Here is a 17,150-nt window from a genome sequence, read left to right on the forward strand (position 1 = left end):
AAAAAAAAAAATGAATCCAAAAAAGGTCCACAGTGGTCAATGATTATAATTCTATAGATGGTGCTGATAAAGCTGACCAATATCTAACAAGCTATTTTGTAATCAGAGAGGAAAACAGTATCATTAAAATATATTTATATTGGATCAAACAATAAAACTCATTTGTTAATTATTCAAAACAATTTATATTAGGTCTAATAGATCAAATAATTGAGATATATGGAATGGCAAAACACCAAGGACGTCCATCATCAACAACTTCCCCATTATGGGTAGACATTTTATTGAAATTACTGCACCCACAGAAAGGAAAGGCCAACCCAACAGTGTAAAGTATGTTGTTCAAAGAAAGACAATAATGCAAAAAGAACTCGGAAAAAGATTAGATATTACTGTCCAGAATGTAACATTGTACTGTGTATTGAATGTTTTAAAATATACCATACATAGCAAAATTACTGAATAAATGATAAAATTGTCATTTTTATATTTACCATTATACTATGTTACAAAAATTAATGAAAAAATATACAATTTTTGCTCATCCTGTAATTTAGCCATTGGACTGGTAGGTGAGTAAATGCGGACCTTTCCATTCAGCACTGCCATGGTTTGAATGTATAGATCCATCCCAAATTCATATGCTGGAATTTACCCCAACACAGTATGCTAAGCAATGTAACCCTGGGGAGATAAGGCCACACAAGGGCTACTTCACTGATGGGATTAAAGCTCTCATTACAAATGCTTTGGACAACGGCCTCCACCACCATCCCTTGACCAGGGGGACATCCAGACAGCACCCCGTGAGAGGGACAGCTTCACACACACTTAGCACCTCAATCTAGGATTTCCTAGCCTTCAAAACTATAAGAAATTTCTGTGGTTTATAAGTTATCCAGGCTGTGGTATTTTGTTATAGCAGCATAAATGGTCTAAGATAACATTTTCTTAAATTAATAGTAAATTTTCTTATGTATGGTATCAGTATTACAATTATGCAGAAAGGTAGTCGTATTCTCAAGGACACATATGCTGAAAATTTTAAATTATCATATCTTTAATATAATTTCAGCAGTCCTAAATATAAACAAATATGAAAGGCAATGTGAGTCATTACCTTTACTTGTTCCCTATCTTCATGTTTTCTCTAATACTGAACATTGTCAGCATGAAAAGTTGAAGGGGTAGAAGGTAGAAAACATGCAAGGAGGCCAGCTTGCCTGAACATGAGGAATAAAATCATGAGAATCGGCCATGTGATCCCGGGATGGTCACATAGCTTCTCAAAGTCTGCAGTTAAAGAGGAGAGGATATCCTAGGATGAAGTTACAAAACCAAAAAGATAACAAATGAACCTAAGATTTAAGATCCTTTTCAGCTGTTAAATACTATTTTACTACTGTACCACTTTCAGCTCTAAAACTCAAAAGATAACCAAATACAAAGTGGAAAAACTCACAGGATTGAAAAAATAAAAATAAATAAGTAAAGGATTTGCCTTTCACATAAAGCACAAATTATAATAACTTCACTCTTTTGAGAAAAACACTTTAAAAAGTTTTCAGGGAAGAAACAAAAAACAATTTAGTAAAAAACTTAGAAGAAACAAAGGACACAGAATTAGGAAGACTTATTTCAGTATCTAGGCAATTTCAGCTTATACCAAAACTATAAATTTAAAGAGGCTGAATATAAATATGCTGTGATAAATCCATAAAACCAAAAGCTAACAAATGAATTTCCTAGGTATTTAAAAAAGCTAGATACTTTCAAATGAGCCTAATATGATATATCTAATGACAGTATGCTGAAAATTTTCCAAAATAAACTACTAATAAAAATACCTATCAGAACTTCGTGTAACAGTCTGGAAAGATTTTAGACTGGCTAAAAGAATTTTCTCTTTTTTAAAGAGAATAAGGGCGCTGAGGATGTGGCTCGGCGGGGGAGCAATTGCCTTGTATGCACAAGATCCTGGGTTTGATCCCCAGCACCACCAAATACATAAACAAACAAATAAACAGATGATAAAAAGGCCTCGGACAGTGTGAAAATCCAGACCAATAACTAAATGTCATACAGGACTTTGAAAAGTTTGGCAAAATAAGCTCTGTGTTTCATTCTCAATAATATTTTAGCTGCACTGTAAGCAAAGGACTGGTTGGGGCAAAAACTAAAGCTGCCTTTTTATAGCTGAAGCAGGATGCAAACAACAAGGGAAAGATGAACAAAACTTACATTTACTTCTGAGTCAGAATTCACTATACTTTGGGATTCTTCATGTGTGAATGCAGAAAAAAAATATAAGCAAGATGATTTTGTGGCTTTTGGCTTTCAGCAACTCTGTATACTGATACAATGTACAGAAACATTTTAGAGAACTCCTTCCTATAGGATTGGTTATGTTACCCTAAGAAGTTTAATTATAATGTCAGAAATAACATTACCATTGGAAATAAAGCATCTGAAAATTCTGCAATATGTAATAGTACTTTTTATACAATGGAGTACTACTGTGCTGTAAAGAAGGGTAGACCTGAGACATTTCTAGCTAAACAGATGCAGCTTGAGACCATACTTTTAAAGGAAATAAGATGGACATATGTTCAAACATTGCATTGTTTCTCTGGTGTGACCAACAAAAGGATAAATAAGGGCCAAATGCATAATAGATACTAGGAAATTAATAGAAAATGTTTGGATGGAAAGGGGAACAAGGGAAGGAAAAGAGATTAAGGAAGGAAAGGGGCAAAAAAGAAAAGAAGGAAAAATGGAAACTAAGTTTTGGGAAATAAGGGTTGAAAGGGAGAGAGAGAATTGTGGTAAAAAGAAGAATCAAGATATATCATCTACAGGTATAAATTTCCTATGATGAATGCTATCATTATGTACATCTAAAATATACCAATAAAATTAAGTTTTTAAAAAACACTTTTCTCCCTGAAATTGAATTTTCTATGACTTTTAATTAATTTTTGGCTTAATATCCTATGGCCTCAGAGTCTTTTTTGGAAATACAGAAAGCAGAAGGAATGGTAAATGTTCAAGAAAAACAAATGATGCAGTCAATGAAGAATCTAGGACTGATAGGCACATAGGCTGAGCAAACGATCAGATTGGGATTCTACAAATCGTTATTAGTTAAGAAAAATAACAAGTATATCACAGATAAGATAAATCCATGAAAAGACAAGCAAAATATAACCAGAAATATAAAATGAAAGCTGTCTGCTAAAACAGAAGAATAATGTCCCATAACGAACACTGCAAGCTGCGTGCTGTGCCACATCCACTGCACAGGCTTGCCTGTCCTCCCAGCACTCAGAGGCTGGGACAGGAGGATCTAGAGCAGTGGCGGTGAACCTGTGGTACACGTGCCACAGTCAGCTGTTTGTTGTCACTGAAATTCTAAATTCATCACCGAGCTGGAGTTTGAGGCTACCCTGGGCTACACAGCAAGTTCAAAGTAAGCCTGGATTACATAGCAAAACCTATCTCAAAACACAAAACAAAGCCCTACAAAATCAAAACTGTTACAATTTCAGAGAGAAAAAAATGCTTCACTTAATGAAGAACTGTAAAGTGATCCTACCTTACTATTATTCATTGCTGGCTCGTGTTAGCTAAAGTAGCAGGTCCATGTTGAGGTATCTACACATTAGGGACGAGGAACACACTTGACAAATGTGCAGTGAAGTCTCAGGAACGACCATAGGTCTAGCCAAAGGACCTGAGCTGCAAGAATAAATTCAAGGAGTCAGAATTGCTCACAGCAGAGAAAAAGAAAAAAAATGCACACGTGGAGCAAAGTATTACTGGAAATTAACTGTGTCAGTTTATCGGAGTCCCCAAACCACAGCGAGAATTCCATACTCACCTGTCTAGTCACGGCTCACTCTCCTCGTCTCTAGTGTCCCTATGTGTAACATTCTTTACCTTTTCCCCCTCCTACTCTCCACTTTGAAGAGGTAATTCTTGTTGTTCTCCATTTTCACAGAATAAAACTTTATGCTCAAGACACATCAAAAGCAACAAGGGATTGCAGTTGTTCAAATACTGTTACAGTCAGGCATGGTGGCACATGTCTGTAATCCCAACACTGAGGAGGCTGAGACAAGAGGGTTACCAGGCATTGTAGTCTAGCTGGGCTGTACAGTGATTTCAACCTGTCTAAACTACACTTCAAGACCTTGTCTCAAACACACACACAAGCATGCACACACACACACACGCGCACACACAAAGTAACTGTAACAACCTAAAGACTTAAGTATGTAAGAAAAAAATACTTCCCAAAACTGAAGAAAGTCTGAGAAACATGCTTCCTCCATTTCACATGTTTTTCAGTCCCAAAGTATGACCCTTGAATTGGCAGTTTTCTCCACAATCCTTCAAAGTGTAGATCTTCTAAGATGGTTCTTGGTCACTGGCTCTCTTCTTTATTACCAATGTCAACACACAGTCATCCCTCAGTACATAAGCGGGATTGGTTCAGTACAGGTGTAATTTTTTAAAAATATTCTTGATTCACAGGTGGCTGACTTTACAGTGGCAGAAGCCATAGAGAGAGCACCAACTGTATGCCATTTACAACCCTGTTAATGTCTCGTCGTTGGCCTGTGCTCTCCTAGATCTAATCCGGCCTTCTAGTTTATCATCTGCTCCCCTCCTCTTCCAAACCCTTCTTGTTTCATTTGCCAATTCTGTTTCCTGTCTTTCCCCCCAGCTTCCTTGACTTTCATAGGATTCAAATGACACTTTAGAAATGTTACCAGAAAGATCATTCCTTTCCTTCTGGTCAGGAAACTAACCAAACGCAGTGTGTCTGTTATGCTCTGAAACCAGTCTGCTAACCTTTAATGTTTTGTCAATTTCTATAGGGTTCTTTTCCTCCAAACAAGCATTTTTATTTCTTTTGCATTTGGCAAGTGTAGGGAGCCACTGAAGCTAGAGATTGATCTGGCGTGGGACTACAGCAAGTCTAGCCCTGAAAACAGCCCAAAACAAGCCAGGCAAACAACCTGTTCCAGAGCCAAGAAAAGGGGCCCAGGCCAGCCAGGCAAAAAGTTGCTAGGCAGTGGGGTGAAACTGACCTTCTTCTTCCAGGTGTATAAACAGACCTGCTATAGCGGTGGAGCAGTGTTTTCTCTCCCATCAGGAGAGTAAGGGCTCCACCTGACTCCAACTTTGTCTCTTCTTTATTTTCTCATCTTCTCACAGTCCTCCCCAAGAACCTCAAGAGCTGAATGGGTTAGAGCAGGCAAGAGTATCAGTCACTTCACCTGGGACACAGTACCCAACGACAACTAAAGAAGGAGAGGTTCACCTGCTTGAGTTTCCAGTGGGCTCAGCTCCAAGGTAGACACGGCATGGTGGAAGGACAAGGGAAAGGGAAGCTGTTCATTACACACAGCCAGGAAGCAGAGTGCAGGGAGCAGCCAGGAACAAGAGCACACCCTTCCAAAAATGCTCAGCATCTTTGGGCACCAATACAATGTAAATCAAAACGAACACTGAGATCCCATTTCACCCCAGCAGGAAAGACTATCATGGAAGTGAAAATCAAGAAATGCTGGCAAGACCACTCTACAAGCTTTAATTTTGTGACTTGAACAATTATTTCTAAGATGGCAATATGTAATCCATTAACTAGTGATTTCCTACTGCGCATTTTTTTATTCTGTAAATCTGTATAACTTGTACCCCTTCACTGTTTTTTTTTCTTTCTTTTCTTTTCTCCTTAAATAAAAATTAAAAAAAAAATTTAAAAAAAAAAAAAGATCAAGGTAAAAAAGAAATCCTTTTATATTGTTGCTAGAAATGTAAACTAATGCAAGCAGTATGGAAATCAGTATGGAGATTCATCAACCACGAAAAATAGAAATTCCATTTAACCCTGAATACCTACAGTGTCTTCCAAAAAGAGTTACACACATCATAGAGTGATACATGCATATTCATGTTCATAGCAGCCCGATGCATAATTGCTAAATTATGGAATCACCTATATGCCCATCAACAGATGAATGGGTAAAGAAAATGTGGTATGGATACACAGTGGAATACTCCTCAGCCATAGAGAACGAGAAATTGAGTTACCTTGAGTCTACAAGGTACGCAAAACAAATCAGACAGAAGATTAAATACTGAATGGTTGGTTTCTCTTTTATGAGAAATCCAAAATACAAATAATTTAAGAGCAAATAAAATAAAGATGATAGTAAATAGGTTTTGTGGAGATGGGAAGTGGACTTGAGATGGGGGAAACAGGATGAAAGCCTGTATAATTAGAGAGGTTGATGAGGAGGATTAAGCTTTATTAGAAAGTAATCACTACATATTTTACGACTTTGTGTATGAAATCTATGGTGAGTTCTGATAAGGAAAATATCTTTTAAGTAATACAAGAAATTTTCTTTTTCTAAATACTCGTCATTAATCTGTGTGTCTTGGTTGGCACTAATATCCACACTCTCAAGTTTCTGCAGTAGGCACATAGTATAGGTCTTCAGAATCAGCATGTACTGTCCCTGGAGCATTAAGTAGTTCAGGAATGGGTATGTGGCCCAAATTGAATAGCTAAGTCTGAATGCTGCCCTACATTTTTCTTTTTATTTTGCATTGGCAATTAAGCCCAATGCCTTGCTAAGCAAGTGTTTGACAACTCAGCTGCATACCTAGTACCCCCAACATTTTTACAGGAACTAATCAGGAAAGAAACTTCTTTTTCAGCTGAAGTAGTTAAACTGAAAGAGCATAAGTACCTACTTGACAATGAGCCAATACAGAGACAGTGCCAAGAGTTGGAAAGAAAAACAGATAAAATTCTGAAAACATTTTATCCCTTAATCTAAGTTCAAGTGTGAATAGATGTAGCTTCTGAAATTTAGAATTACTATTAAGAAACAATTTTCTCTGGATTTCTCATGTTCCTGAACAGTCACAGACTTTTAAGCAAAAAGTACAAAGATACTGAAAGAAACAGAAAACTTGGAAGCTGGAGCATGTCTTTCATGCTTTGGATACACCTCCAAAGACCTTTGGAGAAATGACCTCTCCCATCCCTCCCTGGAGATATTTTATTTATATCTTATGATAATAAACCTGAGAAATCTTCCTACTTTCCTGTGAAGGTCATTTGCTTAAGGAGTAATTCTTCTGCCAAAGATGATGGCAAATGTGCCAACAACCTGTACAAGCTTCTGCACAGCAAAGGAAAACAACCAACAGAGCAAAGAGACAACCTACACAATGGGGAAAAAAATCTTTGCCAACTACTCCTCAAGCAGACACTAAAATCTTTTGAATATGTAAACAATTCAAAAAATTAAGATTCCCCAAAATAAAATATCCAATCAAAAAATGGGCAAATGAAGTAAAGAGATATTTCTCAGACATATAAATGACCAATAAATGCAGAGAAAAAATGTTCAACACTACTGGCTATTAGAGAAATGCAAATTAAAATACCACCACAGTTCCATCTTACTCCAGAAAAACATGGCTGTTATCAAGAAAATAAATGCTGTTGGTGGGAAGGGAACTTCTATAATGTTCATGAGAAGGTAAACTAGTACAACCGCTATGGAGATAAATATGGGATTTCTCAAAAATTGAAACTGGAAATTCCATTTGACCCAGCTATATATCTTCCGCAAAGAGTTAAAAACATCATATTACGGTGATACATGTATACACATCTTTATAGTAGTACAATTCATAATAGCTAAATTTTGGAAGTGACCTGTTTGTCCACTGGCAGGTGAACGTATAAATAGAATGAGGCATTTATATACAATGAAGTACTACTCTGCCATAAAGAAGGCTAAGTGAGTCATTTGTGGGAAAATGGATGCACTTTGATACCATAATGCTAAGAGAAATAAGTTAGAAACACCAAATTTAAATACTACATGGTTTTTCTGGGATATTACAGTAAAAATATTTTGAATCTACTTGCCTAGCATCTATTACTTCTTTCCACGGTCACAGTTCTTATCTCTTGGTCCAAGCAGTTTAGACACTCCCTACTCTTAGTATAAAAAATGAACTTAATTAATTCTGGCCTGTCATCATATCTCATTCCTCCAATCATCCAGGATGGGGAAAGGACAGAACCCATTCGATGAAATACAGTCAATACCAGGTCTAAGAGGAAAAGAAGTTTTTTTTTTATGAAAGGTTTCCTTAAGTGAAAGAATTTAAACCTAGAGTGGCCATAAGCTCCACATGGAATAAAGTTTCATGAGGGCATAGTTAACACAAGGGAAAGCCATAAGTATCTCAGTGTCCTAAGTACAAACAGGAGTTTTCTCTTGTGGAAGATACTCCCAGTTTGCAGAGGGGAAAAAAGTACGCTACAAGATAAATTATTTGTCTAAACTCATACAACTAATTGCTAGTTGCATAGATGCAACCTTAGATAAGCCTGACTGGATCCTCCTTACTCTTCACTACATCACTTCCCTGCTCAGGAAAACAGTCTGCAACATCTCTGTTTTATAATTATTGGAAACTGTAATTTAAATTCTTACATGAAGTGAGTATTCTATTAACATTTGGAGAATGACCAAAAATAGAACAAACATATGTCTTCTTGCTTCCTGCCCCGTGCTGGTAATAGTTTTGCCTCCTGTCTGACATATAACATTTCCTCTTCCTAAATGGAATCTACTTTAAGGGCCATGTTTATTTCTTTTATCATCTTCAACCCTTTCCAAAAATCATGGTATTACTATACTTGCAAGACAGGAAAGCTAAGTCACTTTGCTCCTAGAATACCAGTTCCCACAGCATGGCAAAATAGGTGTCAAAATACAGAGAGGAAGCAAGAACATTAGAAAGAGGTTATTAAAAAGTCTAGTTACTGTTTTGTTATAACTGACTTAAAATCATAAGAAAAGGATACACATATTATCCCAGTTCGGATACCACTGCTCATGTTAGCATTTAAAAGATATTTCAAGGGGGAGATCACTATATATTTTGTACATGTACAAATTCCCTGTGATACATGTGATCATTATGTACAGCACAAGTGTGCCAAGTAGGGTGTGGTGGCACACCTGGAGTCCTTGCAGTTGAGAGGCTGTTGCAAGCAGACTACCTTGAATTGAAGGCTAACCTGAACTGTAACATAGCAAGATCCTGTCTCAAAAACTCAAAGAGAGAAATTTCAAAAGAACTACATTAATTTCTAAAAAGTAGCAGCTATTAATAAACCTCTTTCAAATATTTGAGGGTGGCAGGCAAGGGGAAAAAAGAGACAGGATTTATGAATATAAGATCTCTGACATTTTCAAGAAATCTAAATAAAGACCATGAAAATTTTTTACAAAGCTAGAACAGTCTGTGAAAATGTGTCACAGATTGACTTCTTTCCCTAGAAGGTGTAACGGATTGATTCATATCCAAAGACATTGAATTCAACATTCCATTTTGAAGCATATTCAAAAATGTCTCTTTTTCTGGCTAAGATCCACAACTTCCCTTAGACATATTTAATTTTTCTTCTTAAAGGCCAGCCTCCTTTATTGCTTCACAAAAATAATGATATAGGACAATATCAAACAGAACAAACCCAAAGTGAAATGTAGTCACGAAATAACTAAGGTTTTAGATCTCATTTTGAATATGTTAAAAAAAAAGGTATCAACAAAACAGCAAACATTCACATGAACTTCTAGAGTCACTCCCAAATTACAATTACTATTAAATCAAAGACTAAGAGTTAATACTTAGATTTTTACCATTTATATTTATTTCAAGTTTAATGTACAAAAGACCTGAGCTCAAATTCCAAGGTCATTTTATAAATATTTGAATAAATGGTATGACCTAAGATTGGTTTCACATTACAAAAAAACAAGCCATCCAATTCATAGGGTTGTCAAAAGATAAAAAGAGCCACACGTGGAGGCACACTCCTATAATCCCTGCACTCAGGAGACTGAGGCAGGAAGACTGCTGGAAGTTTGAAGCCAGCTTGGGCTACAAAGTGAGTTCCAGGCTAGCCTGAACTGCATAGAGTAACCCTGACACAAAAATACCAAAAAAAAAAAAAAAAAAAGAACAAAAGAAATGTACAAATGGTGCCTACTACTTTCAGCAGTCACATAGAAATTTGTATAGCACCTCCCCACAATATATTGAAATCTACATAACTTATTCAAAAAGTTTGCAGACATAAATTTAATACTTGTTAGATCAAAATGTTGAAGAAAGAACTACACATAAATAAAAGAATACAGTGTATATATTTATATTACAGGTGTATATACTACTTATATATTTATATAGGTAGATGTGTTTGGAAGAAGATATCAAAATCACCCTTTTTATAAGTTTTTATTACACATAAATCTAGATAAATATTCTTGTGCTTCATCCAACATAACTGCTTATAAATAACTTACACTGTGGCCTATCAAATTGTCATTAATAATTCCCTAGACAACTATATTGTTTAGTTTCCCTTAATCATGCTACAGTTGCAAATTTATTCAATATATAGAAAGCATACAGACATAATGATGTGACATACTTAACACATGTGTGATAAATTCAGAATGAATGTGAAATGTGACAGTAAGTGGAACTGTCACATTAGAAAGTCCACCGTGTTTCATAGAGTCCATAGTACACAAAGAAAAAAGGTTATACTTAAAAATGGTAGGTTTTTGGAGGGCGTTTGCTTCTAGAAAAGCTACATATGCAAAATCCTGATAAAACTTAAAATGATGATTAACCTGTGTAGGACTGTCCATAGACAGATGTGATTCTGAGGAAAATAAAGTTTATGAGAAAGTCAGAACATTGCACAGATACTTTCATAATACAGGAGGCAGTATAACTGCTAGGGAGGTATTGGTCCTTGGCTAACAAAACAGTATTTTCAGAAAAAAATCAATGCCCCTTTCTTTGTATTATAATGTGCAAGTAACAAGAAGGACCCACCGAGTGAAGCTTGGAAAATCCTCCCAAATTGAAGACATGTGTACAGACAAAAGGACATAGATCACAGGAGTTTTCAACTGTAAGGAGAAAAAATATCCAAGAAACAACAGCAAGCATCAAATATTACAGTGACCAAAGACCAATCTTCAACTCTGTGACAATGCAGGAGGATTTGTAAGTAAGCCAGAAGTGCTAATCTGCTCTGCAAACCCCAAGACACAAAAGTCAACAATAAGAGCTTTTGCCTGTATTTTAAGGATGTAACACAAAATCATCTGGCATTCAGTATAGAAGCAAAAAATGTATAACAACTTTAATGACTCTACTATTTATAGAATCACTAGAATCTAAAGGAATCACAGTTTTTAGTTAAATGGCTGTGTTTTTATAAAGGCAGTTATACACTAGATTCACAAAAGTTTCAAAAAGTAGTACTTGCAAACATTATTTCTGTAAGTTTTTACTTCCAGCTGTATTTCTACATAGGAAGACTGATTTAAAGGCAACTGCATTTAAATAATATAATTTTAAAGGTATTTTTCCAGCTGAACCAATGTACAAATCATTTTCATGCATTAAGAGCCTGAAGACAGTGTGAAGCTTCCCTCAAGCTGAGTGTGGTGACATGCACCTATAATCCTACTATTGGAAGGCTGAAGCAGGAGGATCCTGAGCTCAAACCAGCATGGGTTACATACGAAGAACTTGTCTCCGAAAAACACAAAGTTTCCCCTGCTCCTAAGACTGTTGTTAGTCCCACTATTTACTTATTCTTTCTGTAAGTAAAATAATTTATACTGAAAAACTAATCTCAATGTTTTTATAGTCATGTTATGTGATTAAGAATATAGCCTGTAGTGCTATAATTCAAGTATTTTTAAATGGTCACTGACAGTTATTTTAATTTTTAAATGTAGAATTCTTTATTATCAATATAAAATATAATAGCCTTTTTTCCTATAGCTTTACAAGAATGATTTTTAAAACCACTGGAAAAGCATTCAGTTCAGAAAAATGTGGAAATATTTTGGATCTCAACTACAGACTATATGTCTCAAGTATTTATAGCTAATAATAGTTATACATATTTTTAATGACTCACTTTCTTTAATAAATCAGAGTAGATTCAAGTTTATACTCGCAGTGATGTTACTGTCAACACTTGCATTCTGATACGCTTCACAGAGAGGGAGAGAAAGAGATGGAATTACACAGCAGGCATGACAGAAAATTTCACACTGGAATACATTACACTTATAAATATCTGGAACTTGGATGGGAAAATCACTGATTCGCAGCACAAAAACCTTTGTTTATTGCTGGATGACACAAATAACAGTATGCAGTTCAACTACTAGCTCTTGACCCTGTGCTTACTATGGTATACCCAATATACTATAAGATATTCCATGTACTCTGTATTCTTTCAAGAATTACAATGTTATATAGAGCAGACATTCTGGAATAAGGACATCCACAAAATACTGCTCCCTAAGAAAAGTCATGTATATCAGGAGATGGAAAATATACAAATACCATGAAATTTGAAAATTAAGTTTTAAGCAGATGAAGTTAATGTGATTCAAAGGGAACACTCATTAGAATTTTTTTTTAATAACGTTCGGCTTTTCTGCATCACCTTTAAGAAAATACTTTGGATTTTTATTGGTTTTTGTTTTTGATATTTTTAAGACAGTGTTTTGCTTTGTAGTTTGGGCTGGACTTGAACTTACTATGTAACCTAGGCTGGCCTCAAACTCAGGGTAATCCTCCTGCCTCAGCCTCCTGAATGCTGGGATTACAGGAGTGAGCCACCATGCTCTGCTATATTTGAGGTTTAAATAAATGGAATTTAGGGAAACCAGTAAACAACAAATAAGATAAGGTAAAAGAAAATAAATCAGAAATCTAGACATGCTGGAAATATAATAGGGTTAAAATTCATTTAAAATAAATGTCTGAAATTCTCTACTGAACTATAGTAATCTCAAAACTATAAAAATGATACCATATTAATATTATTTTATACAACTGTAAATGCCATTCAATTTAAGTTCATGTATATTATTTTAATTTCCTATGTATAACTTAAGAAATTTTGACATAATCAGAGTAATACCAGAAAAGATAAAACTAGGAACTGAAATGCTGAGGCTAAACATTTCCTAAATTCAAGCGTTTTACCTATACTATCTCATTTCTCCTACATAATTACATTATGAGGCAATTTTATCATCCCCATTTGATGGGTGAGGAAACCATGATTTAAAAAAATTAAGAAGTTTGCCCAAGATCACACAGAAAAGAAAATGGGACTGAAACTCAGGTTGTGTAGCTCTTTTCACTACACTTTCCAAATGGCAAGGAACACCTACACTGAAAGTTCCAGCCTTATAATTAATACTTACTAAAGAAGAGACATTATCAAACTTACAATGAACAGTGATAATGTAGACTGAAACAAGTCTAGTTTGATAATTACACACAAATATGTAAGACATAATTCTAAGTCAAGCATGACTTTTCTTAAAAGCTTAATGTATCATATCATAAAAATGGAAAAATCTTTAAGTAGAAAGGTGCTAGACAAATTCACCTCAACTAGATAACTTGAAATTTCAAAGACAAACTTTGGAGGTTCTATACTTCACACGTGTCAGCATACAACAATCTCTTCTAGTAGAGCAGGATTAAAAAGTGACTAGTAACTGAGTCTGTTTCCTTTGTTCTGACTCTAATCTGTCCTCCATTCTTTTGTTTTTTCCCCAGAAGTTGGAGACTTGTTCTAATGAAGGGTAAACTGAGCATCCAGTTAAGAAACTCTTAAAAACTTAGAAGCAAATGCACATACACTGAAAGGAAGTCCATAAAATCACAATGATTTGTAAAGTATTACACAAGAAATGGTAATTTCAATCATTTCCCAAAGGACTTAGAGAAGTACTATAAACTCCCTCAAATAATTTTAAAGCATTTAATTTGTATAATCAATTAAAAACGGGGAAAGGGAATATGAAAGGGAAGGGAGCAAGGAAATCTGGAGCTTTGATTACATTTTTAAAATCTAAATGTGTCATTGTTTCCAAATTAACAATCTACCACTAGGAGTTCCAAAACTATGATCTGTTTGTTCCCTTTAATCTCTCAGTGGTATGATATGTTCACTATAAATAAACATGCCAAAGATAAATGAAAAGTAATGAGGCAATCCAAGAATCTGTGAATTGAGACATACCTCTGAATTTTAATATTTATATAGGTGAAGTAGATAGGAAAAGATTTACTGAAACTGAAAAAATGATTCAAATGCTTAAAGAGCAGGAATTTCCTAAGTATGGAAAATGACAAATACGATACACATATGTGAACTTATACCTATTGTCACTCTAATTCCTTTTTATTACAAAGTGAAGTTCTGTATTAAAGTACTCTGTTATCAACACCATGAAACAATATCCAAGACAGCTCTGATTCCTATCAAAATATTGAATCCTCCTAGTTACTTCAGTCTCTGTGAAGTATGTAGTTCCACTAAAAAAAGTTCATATTAAAAAACAAAAATAGCTCATATTTCTAAGTTTTTTCCATTACAAAAATACATTTATTCCAAAACACGTGAGACTGACTATATTGTTATATTATCAAAACACTGCATAATTGATAATTCCTTGGCCCTCCCTCTAAAACATGCTCATTTGTAAATAAAGTACAAAACTAGTCTATTAACTCAGAAGTTTAGTTTTAAAACAAAACTTTATTTGTATGAATTCATTAGATCTCTTTTCTTCTGATCACCTAAATGTAATTTATTTATCTGGGCTTTGGTTACGAAGATAACTTCGTAACTTGCACAGACACTTTTTCCATTTACAAACAGAAGTAACACCCTACAATATTTTAGCATTATAATCATTATACTGGTTTTTGAAACTTAATATTTGGGTCCCCCCCATCCCTTAATATTTACTACGTAACAGCCATATATAAAAACTGTTACTACTATGTAAGTGGTAGGTGCAACTCAATTTTTTTTTTGCATAATTTGAATTTCTTCTTGTTAAAACACTGGAGGAAAAAAAAACTACCAAATTTGTAATGTTCACAGACCTAAATTATACCTACATGATAAAGATGAAAGTGATTTGTGTATCAGCAGCCTGAATTACTCTGCCTCTGGACTACTGACATCTATCTTTGAAGTAGTGCAGAAGTTACACTAACTAGATACTAACTAATCTTAGACAGTGTATATTTAATGCTGTCAACTAGTGCAGAGAAATAGATCTTCAGTACAGGTCTTTTATGGAAAAAAACAGAGGAAAGGTTTTCTGTGTCTCAAGAATGCTAGCAGTGAAAACGTCTAGATTATAAATGATACAATCTTTCTATACACTGACTGACAAACTTGTGGCTCTCAATAAAAAGTCTTCATAAAGCCCACACATGTATATCAGGACTACATCAGTGCATAATTATATTTTGCAGTTTTTTCAATCTTGTCTTATTCCACATTTGGGTTGAAAAATATTTTCTGATCTTTAATCACTAACATAGTTAAGGTTTATCCTCATTGATTTTTCCGTTACATTTTCATATACTGCGACTTCATTTCAGAAACTGCTTCAGATTAAAATATCTGGAGAAAGGGGAAATAAAGAGTACCTTTATGCCAAAATGACAGTGAGACCAACAGGAATATATACAGTTGCTTCTGAATAACACACAACAAATTCATTTTTTTCACCCACAGGATGAGCGAAAATGAAAGACCACGACAAACTTTAACAAATTATATTCTATATTACAACCTACTGAACAGCAAAATCACAAATGTACAAAGTGCAATACAACCCCGTAAACTCCAATTTTTGCAAAGTGTCCAGCCCTACAAATGATCTTAACAGAAACTCTTGAAGCAGAAAGTTGGGCAGAAGGTGCCTTCCAACACCTCATCCCATCCCTAAATGGCCTAGGGAGCAGAAACTTTAGGACAGTACCAGCTTCACACTGGGGTCTATCTCTCCGGTAGACCCCTGGAGAACATGCAACAACGAGGAGAAAGGCATCGAATTGCAAGAAGCTGACACAGGGATTTGGGGAAATCCAGAGGACTTCAGACGACCGCAGGGACCCAGAAGTAGAAAGGGACTGGAGTGACCCTTTGGGTTGGGTGCCGGGCAGCGTGAGGCGGCGTCGGGACAGCAGCTGGCTGAGAGCAGGGTGCGGGTGCGGACGAAGGCCGAGGTTCCCCGGCCCGCCGACCCGCCCCGCAGCCCCCCAACCCCGCGACGGGGCGGGGCCAGCGCCCGCCACAGCCGCTCACGCCGGCACCGGCCCCTCAGCCTCCCGGTCCGGGATGGTGGGAGGGGCAGGCCTCGCTGGGCCGGGGGTGCGGCCCGTCTCGAGCCGGACCTGGAATGTTCCGCCGCGGGAAGGAGGGTAAGCAAGGCACCCTACAGCCTGGGGCGGGGATGAGGGGTGGCTGAGGGCGGAGGAAGAGCCCCGCGCGCAGCCCCGCCGCAGGGCCAAACCCTGGCGCCCCCATACGGGCAGGGATGGTTGCCCCCGCTCCGGGCTGGCCTTCCCCGCCTCTTCCCCTCTCCCCTGGCGCTGCCCCGAGCAACAGCGCCTACCGCCGGCGGCGCCAAACGTACCTACCTAGAACCTGACAAGCAGGAGCCCCTCAGACACTGGAGCCCGTCGCCACCCCGCGTCACGGGGACCATCTCAGCCAATAGACGTTGCTGTCAGGAACCTCTGCGGCCAATCCCGCTACACTCCGGTTTCCGGGCACCTTGGAGACTTTAGCCAATGGGCAGGAACGGAAGGCGGGCACTGCGGCCGGCCCCAGCCCCCTCCTCGACCACCTCCCAGGGGGCGGGGCGCGGCCCGGGTCTGGGCGCGGAGAGGCGGTGCTGGGCTCGAGGCCCGGTGGGCGCGCGGAGCTGCGGCTGGGGAGTGCGGGGGCGTGGAGCCCCGGCCGCCGCCCTCCGGGTCAGCTCTCCTGCAAACCAGGTCCCGCTCCCCGCCTCAGTCAATGTCTCCTCCCCAGGCTGTCCTGGGCTGCCGGGGCGCGATGGGGCCGGAGGCGGGCGGCAGCAGCACAGGAAACTTCGGAGGCTCGCCTGACCGCGGCCACCTCCCGGGGTCGGGGTGATAAGCGGGGGCCGCCGGGAAGGGGCGACCGCGTG

The 17,150-nt window shown here is 37.5% G+C and overlaps 1 protein-coding gene across 25 annotated transcripts in view; it reads right to left on the reverse strand.

Moving 5' to 3' along the window:
- The window catches only part of LOC100723598 (tyrosine-protein kinase Fer), a 449,398-nt gene extending 432,658 nt beyond the window's left edge, over positions 1-16,740 (reverse strand). For 24 of the 25 annotated variants that reach the window (XR_010043814.1, XR_010043815.1, XR_010043819.1 and 21 more), the window contains exons 1-2: positions 16,618-16,740; positions 3,596-3,738 (exon numbers count right to left, since the gene is read on the reverse strand). The gene's annotated coding sequence lies outside the window, so the exon portion shown is untranslated. The remainder of the gene's footprint in view (positions 1-3,595; positions 3,739-16,617) is intronic. The other variant, XM_063238105.1, reaches the window with a different exon arrangement.
- Positions 16,741-17,150: the final 410 nt, after the last annotated feature.

The sequence above is a fragment of the Cavia porcellus genome, unplaced genomic scaffold (assembly GCF_034190915.1).
Source record: "Cavia porcellus strain 051 isolate PalLab524CR breed Dunkin Hartley unplaced genomic scaffold, mCavPor4.1 scaffold_27, whole genome shotgun sequence".
Classification (NCBI taxonomy): Eukaryota; Metazoa; Chordata; class Mammalia; order Rodentia; family Caviidae; genus Cavia; species Cavia porcellus.